Source organism: Corvus brachyrhynchos, unplaced genomic scaffold (assembly GCF_000691975.1).
Source record: "Corvus brachyrhynchos isolate BGI_N302 unplaced genomic scaffold, ASM69197v1 scaffold99, whole genome shotgun sequence".
In the NCBI taxonomy this organism is placed as follows: Eukaryota; Metazoa; Chordata; class Aves; order Passeriformes; family Corvidae; genus Corvus; species Corvus brachyrhynchos.
Genome location: NW_008239778.1, coordinates 1,382,833 through 1,390,812, shown reverse-complemented (window position 1 = coordinate 1,390,812; position 7,980 = coordinate 1,382,833).

The window sequence follows — 7,980 nt, the reverse complement described above, 5'->3', positions numbered from 1 at the left end:
GAGCGAAACAAGAGAAGCAGAGTAACGGAGAGACCGGCTGCCACGAGAAACTGGGAGTTTGAGATAAATTTCCTTTCTGAGAAACACACACAACTGCTGTTTGGTTGCTCTGGAAAGGCCTGGGAATAACAGCAGCGAAGCTGGTGCACTCTTAATGCCAGCTCTCCTTCTCTTGAGCAGTAGATGAAGACTCTGCAGCCTGGAGCATTAATTTTGCTGATTTTCTACTGTGGCTCCAAAGGAATTGGTGGAAAGTTGAAACTTGCTTCTTCATAGAATTCACAGCATGGTTTGGGTTGGAAAGGACCTTAAAGCTCATCCCATTCCACCCCCTGCCATGGGCAGGGACACCTTCCACTATCCCAGGTTGCTCCAAGCCCTATCCAACCTGGCCTTGGACACTTCCAGGGATGGGGCAGCTGCAGCTGCCCTGGGCACCCTGTGCCAGGGCCACCCCACCCTCACATGGAACAATTTCTTCCCAGTATCTAATGTAAATCTACCCTTTTTCAGTTTGATCTTGACATCTTTTTTGTGGCTAACAGGTCTGAGATGACATTAGGAAGTGATAAGAAAGTTTCAAGTGGCCCATCAGGCCCTGATTTTGGTCAATGCTCTTAAGTTTTCCCTGTAAGCACTTTCTTCCCCTGAAGCTGCAACGTGCATCCACTGTTCTTATTGTGAGTGGGAAGGTTTGTGTGCAAGGGGAATAATTAAAATTACTTTGGGTTTTAGATTCTTATTGGAATAAACTCTTCCAACTCCCCCTTTGGCTGGATGTACCTTCAAACAGCTGTGAGTAGAACAATTTATCCAGTGAATATATCCACAAAACCACAGGACACGGAGTTCAGTGAGAGAAAACCAGGAGACAAATCACTGCTGCTTCGCAAAGGATCAGGGAGAAATCACTGCTGGAGTCTCCCTTGGTAGCAAATCTGGAATTGCTGAGCTGAGCCTCTTAATGTAATGTGCTCTCTATGTAAAAGGCAGCAATGACAGACCAGTAGAGAGGCCCCCAGGAAAGCAGAACTCTGTTTTAAGTAGTTTATTCCACTAATACCAGGAAGATAATGCCCAAAAAGTCAGATTTAAAGGTTTAAGTCTGTCCTTGCTTAAGCCAAGTGGCCATCAGGAGTTCTGTCAGGAGTTAAAATATATATGAAAGTGAAATAATGGTCTCAAGGGTTTTAGAGCTTTTTCCTCAGTGTTAAGAAGCAAAAAACCCCATTTTAGCTACATCTTAAACTAGGGTTGAAAATAGTTCATAAAAAAAGGTTCACCTTGTCCACATCTTCTAGGGATATCTTAAATTAATGGAGTTTGAACTAAAATTAAAGTTTCCTTGGAAGACTTCTGTCAGAGTTATATTCCAATGAATCCAATCTTCTTCGTATTGAGAAAATGTCTGGAATCTCACTAAAATCAAATAAAAGGAGGGAGATATTTAGAATTTTAATAACCCCAATGAACAAATATATCTCCCTCTCTGGCTGCTAAAGAAGATACTGAATCTGTACATGTGGTTTATTAAAATATAAGCGATAAGAGAAATGGAAAAGATTATAGGAAACAGACATATATACATGAAATACATTTGGCCAAAAGGGAAGGGATGTCAGTTAAATAACAGATCAAGAAGCCACGTAAAATGGATTTATAGAGCTCAATATTACTCACTTATTTGCATTTATGTTTGTTGGTAAGACTGACTTTGTTAGGGAGGGCTTGGACAGGAAAAGCTCCATGGTTCAGTCTGAAGGGATTTGCAGTGTTTTGGATGGAGAAGTGGCTCGCAAGGCTTTCTTCTGGCTTGTGTGGGGCTGAAAAGTGGAAGCTGGATACAGCGGGAATGAAATCTTTTCCAAGCCTCTTTCTGCTCCCTCAGTTTAGTGGGGAAAGGGGAGAATATAATCTGTTGTCAGTTTAAAAAATAATTTGCTGTTCTTCAGTTCCCATTTTCCTCTTACTGTTTCCTGGAACAGTCAGAGGGACTGGATGTGATCTCAGGTGTACCACTGACAATCTGAGGAACTCTCAGAGGAGCAGCTGTTCCCTGCTGCAGGGCATGGACCAGGTGTTCCCACACAGGTTCACCTTTCCTTCCCTCCTGTTCTGTTCTCCAGGGCACTGCCTGTGATTCAGAGCCCGTGACACAGAGCCATGGAACCCCTCTGCATCCCTGCTCCCATTGCAGTGACATCTCTGCCTAGGGCAGTGACAAAAAGATGACAATGAATGTGGTATTATCCTAAAATTGGTATATGCAGCCCTCTGTGGAGGAGACAGTTTTGGAATGTGAACTTTGTCCTTTAATCCAAACACAGCAAAAGTCTGTCTCTGCCCTCCCTCTCACCACATCTAAGCTGTCTTTTTGAGGGAAAATTTTGACATCTGGTACATGGACATTAGGAATATCCGAGTGCAGGAAAACAAATGTGAAATTTGTCATTTCTAGTGCAGATTGCCCAAAGAGTCATTTAACAGCCACCAAAATAAAAATGTGTCAAGAGATTTCCAAAGGCACTTAAGAGATGCTCATGTTCATTTGCTGTTAATACTAATGAGAAGTGAGTGTCCAAATCACTTGGACAGGTTTTGGAAAATCTCAGCTAGATACATGTCTTCCTGGAGGAAATTACATTTGACAGGAGGCTTCTGATGCAGGGAGAATGAGGGCATTGGAGGCCACGTTCTGAATTCATTCTATTTCGGTTCAGAAATCTGCCAAACGTGTGTTAGACACAGAGCTGGTACCTCCACCTCTATTCTGCTGTCACCTAATAGAAAATCCTTTATTTTTCTGCTTGCTGCATATGCTGTTAAATTAGATAGAGGTATTTGCAAGGTGAATGACAAGTGTAATTGGCTATAAATGCTCCATTTAGAGAGATTGCAAACTATGTTTAAGTTACACCCAAGTGCACCTGTACTTGAGATGCAAAGTCATTCAGCTCCCACAGCACCTTCATTATAACCATACTTCATCCTCCCACACAAATAGATTCTGAGGAAAATAATTTCTCCCCAAATGTACATCTGCTGCGAATTATCCTGGCATCATTACACATGCCAGGGTAGTGAACACAAATCTCATCCTCTGGGGTGGTGCTGATTGAAAGATGACACCTAATTTTGGAAAACAAAGGAAATCTAAAATAAAAGCGTGGCAGATATTTTTCGGGGAGTTTGTTTCAGAGCATTTCCCAAATTAATTTGTCATTTTTGCTTGCAGGGAGAAGACTTTTTTCAAAATTTTAATTGAAAATTTTAGCTTTGAATACTTTAGAATGAAATTGAAACCACAGTTGATGTTTTTAAATTGACCTTTTCAGGCAATGACTGTTGCTAAAACCAGAGATCATTGTGATACCATTCTTTGAGACATCCAAATTAATTTCAGAAAATCATCAATGTTTTCAAGACAGACTACAAAGTTTTTTTTATTTTGAAAAACCTTCAAGGCTACTGGTTAAAAGACTATTTTTGAATGCAAACAGCATTTTATTAAAACACTTTTAGTGCTGCAAAGGAACACTTGTGCCCAGGAAAAAAATGGTGCCTACCTTGCATTGTCCCCTGGGATCTGTGCTTGGTTGTGGGGTGAAAATCACTGTTTATTCTCTTAACAGCCAGGAATCCTGCAGGTTTCAAATTCCCCATTTCTCTTCTCCATTTCTTCCTTGTTCTAAGTGGCAGCTGTGTACGACTGGAGAACAGACAGGGCCGAGCAGCTTTGGCTTCTTTTTGTGTCCCAGGAAATCTCTGTTCTTCAGTACAGAGTAGTCCCAGGTTGCTGTGCACTTTCCCAGGTACTTTCAAACCACACCTTTCATATCTGCACAGCTGGTCTGGACTGGTGTCACACATCCGAAGTGAAATGAAAGAAACTCCTAAACAAATCCAATCTCGGTTGTGCCCTGCTGCCTGCGGTGTGGGGCTGAGCCGTGCCTGATTGCAGATCTAATCTCACCCTGATACCTGAGGAGCAGTAATGACACTCGCTCCATTCTGTCCTGCCCAGGGAAGCTGAGGGATCTCTTTAGCTAAATGAAATATTACCTAAATGACATAGTGGTCTTGGGCTTTCCACAGTGCAAGACCATGTTTTGGAAGGCAAATGGAAATTCAGTTACTGGGTGACTTCTGCAGACCCCAGCTCTTGGCCTGGGCTCTTCAGCACATTCAGGCGTTGTCATCTCTGGGTTTTAACAGAGCTCAGGAGGCACAGACAAACCTCTGCTTGGAGTGAAATTCTGCTTTTTAATGCTACAGGAACTTTCTTACTTTAGTGCTAAACTGTGTTACTTCTCTTTGAATCTTCCCTGAAGTAGCTCTGTGATGTTACCATTGCCGTGCTGAGGGCTGTATGTGTAATTAGTGACTTGTATGACTCCCAAAAGCTGCAGTCTAAACCTTAATCCAACCTTCACGTTGATCACCCTGCCACATCACTTGAAAGCACTTATGATCAAGGAACTGCAAGTCTCAGAGCCTATTCCACATCGGAGATGACTTTTACTGGGGAGATGGGATGTTAAAAAAAAATTAAACCGGTCCTCATTAGAAACTGGAGACATAAAAGTCTCCTGAGCCAGACTGTGAGTGCCACTGCAGAGCTGTTTATGCAGCTATTTATGCAGGGAATAGCTCCCCAGGGATGGACTATTTGCTGTTGCTTCTGCTCAAAGACCCCGCACCGCGATGTCAGTGCTGGAACCAGGGGTTTGGGTTCCTACAGGAGCAGCGTGAGCGAGTCCTAATGATGGCAAAGTGCTGCCTTTCCCTCTCTGGAGGGTGCATGGGTTGTCACAATGCCTCTGTCTCACTCGTGTCGCCCCGGGGCACGGGAAATGGGATATAAACAAAGCCAAAGCAAATGCAGAACCTCTGACCTATCTGCAAATGTTGCTTCTGGGGCTATTTGTTTCTGTAATTCCTCAGAGCACATTGGGGGAGGCCGATTTATTGCTGCCTGGGATATCTTATCCCTGTCCTTTCAGCGAAATGGAGCTCCTTTTTCGTTCTGAAGGGTTTTGTAGATGAACTGAGGAGCTGCCACTTGTGTCTCCAGCCAAATAACTCCACATTCACTCTGTTGCTGTCAGAACCACAGGGTCCTTCCCTGCAGGGGAAAAAATCAGGGCCCAGCCTGTCCCTGTCCATGGGGTGCAGGTAGAGTAGCTTTGCTGAACTCAGGAGGTTCCTGCTGGCCCCTTTCTCCAGACAGCTGAGGACCCTGGCAAAGTCCAGGCTTGTCTTCCCTTCCCGTTCCTTCCTTCCTGCCTCCCGGATGTCCCCCTTCATTATTCCACCCCTGGAATCTCATTGAAACGCACGTGAGTGAAAACAGCAGCACATTGAAACAAATACGTTGAAAACTCCTTTTAAAAGAGCTTTTGTGCCTTAGTTAACATCTGCTGTCGGTGTTTTGGGGAAAGCCACTCCGTGTGCAGTTGCACCATCCTCTCCACACACAGGGTCACGTTTCCTGTCTGAGCAGGTGCTCAGAAACACCCACCTGCTGCAGGTGAAACTCACTTAACCCAATTAAGGGCTGTTCTAAGCACGTCAAGCAGGAGCTCTGCTGGTTCTTTGCCTGGGGAGAGAGGGGATGTGGCTCTGTTCAGCTTCAGAACGGGGAGTTCTGTTCCTGAAGTCTTTTCCCCCTTAGAATGGGAATGCTGAGTAGCACTATTGCAGAACAATGCTTGTCCGATCAGTGAGTTTTTGCTAAGCCAGCTCTAATTACCTTATCTAGACCAGGATCTTTCCCTTCTCGATTTCAGGGGTATTTTTAGACTAGTTGGTAAGTGTGTGCTGTGCCAGGAGCCCTGAAAAGCTCTGGGTAGCTTGGCTTGAGGAGTCTAAACGGGTATGGGATCTGCCTTGTAAAGGGGCTGACAGCTGTTCTAAGGTGCTTAGATCTATTCCATACTAATGAGAGACATCTATTCCATGCTAATGAGAGAATTTCTTATCTGACTGAACTGCGACTTTGCTTAACTGCTGTCCTCTTTTGAAAACCTGTGTGTTAAATTACCATGAGACAATAGTTCCTAAAAGGCATTCCCCTAACCTCAGTTTCCTCACTAAATTGGATGAATCTAGTGAAATGTCTCTTAGAAACAAATCTTTTTTTAAGCCTGCACTCTATTCTTCTTAACCTCTGTGCCCTAAACAATTTCTGAGACAAGATGAATACCAGCCTGTGATGATCATTGCTACATAGATTCCACTTAAGCATTCACTTGGCTGATAGCCTGGAATAAGTCACTGTTGGGGGTTAAACAACTCCTGGGGCGACAGATGGGAGGACCTCATTACGCAAAGTGAGGAGAGTTATCGCTGGAAGCAGCTCAGGTGGAGCTGCTGCGTTCACTCCACAGAAAGTACAGGAACTGAGGTTACCTGGTGTTGGAACCTCTCAGCTTGAATCTGAAACAAGTGGGGTAACCTCTCTCCTATGGGGACCTTCCACACTTTGTCTTGGTTTTGCTAATTTAGGATACCATTTTCTGCTAGGAAATGTAGGAAAGGAAAGTTTCCACTCCCTGTAAGGATTATGTCGTTGTCTTGAGATGCTTTGAATTGCAAATGCTACCTTAAATCTGGTTTGGACTAATGGCACTGCTGAGAACCACTGCTGAGAACCAGACCACGGCTTTGACAAACCTTTCAAATCAGAGGCTTCCAATTTGAATTTCAGATGTGCCCAAGGCTCTGGAGCACCAGAAGGCAGCGTCCCTAAACACGTGAGGTGAATGATCCTGCCTTAGCCCTTCACTGGGAGAACCAGCATGGCTGTTTCCCTGGGAGTGTGCTCCTTAAAGTGATTTCCACCTCCCAGTGTACTCTCCATTACCTGCTATAATTGAACCAGTCTGGGACATTCCCACCTCCTTTAGGAGTGCTCTGAGCTGGAACTTTGTTTGGATTCATACCAGGATCCAGGGTCTTAGTAGACCCTGCTATGAGCTATCAACAAAGACTTGGTTGGGAAATAATAGAACTAAGAAAATCAACCAAAAGCAGTTGTTCTCTTAATTCATTAAATAATCTTACTAGTTTGGGGTTTGTTTTTTTTTTTTTCCTGCTATGAAGTTACCTTCCAAAGGCAGATAAAAAGGTGTGTCTAGCTAAGTTTGTCCTCAAGTGGGACTGGGAGAGAATTCTGGATTGTTGGTTTGGACTTGCACAGTGAGGGGGAGCTACTTTGTCATGTTCAAAGAACCACAAAATGATTGAAGGTTCTAAACTTTTATGCTGCAACCTTAAGTGTCTGTGTCCTAGAAAAATCACTAAATAAAGTAACTTCTTTTTGAACCTGTCTGGAATGCTGAGGTCTACAGGCTGGATTTTGAAATCCCAGTGAAATGCATAAAGTCACCTTAGATTAAGAATTTAACTCACCTGTACTGGGATCTTAGAGTTGGCTGGGATGAATAATGACGTGATTGGATCACTCTTCCCACACAACAAATGACACTCTCCTGTCTCTGCTTGGAATTTGAAGTGGAATAGGAAACTTTGGCCAACTCTATGTGCGGGTTTGGTCTGCTCTGACTCTCTGCATTTCTCTGTGCACTGTGTTCTTTCTCTTGAATTAATTTGAATTCTGAGTAGATCTCCAAGCTGGTGGGGTTGCAGCATCCTGGGCTTGCTTTCAGATATCCACATCCTTATGGGGAGCCTGTGTTGTAGTTACTGCGTTGGGATGCTCCTTCCTCCTCTGCATGCACAATGAGCACCAAAATGCCATTGACCAAATGCTTCCAAACAATGCCAGATTCTCTTAGGACTGGTATCAAGCAGAATGTTATTGTGTGCTCAGGGCTTTGCTCATAAACGTGCTGAACTGCATGATGGAAATGGAGGATTAATTCACTGATGGGCTGCTCACTCCCTGCATGTAAATAGAGATGTGGAGGGTGCTGCCAGGACCCTCCAAAGGGTTGTGTAACGTCAGGGGTCTTTCCC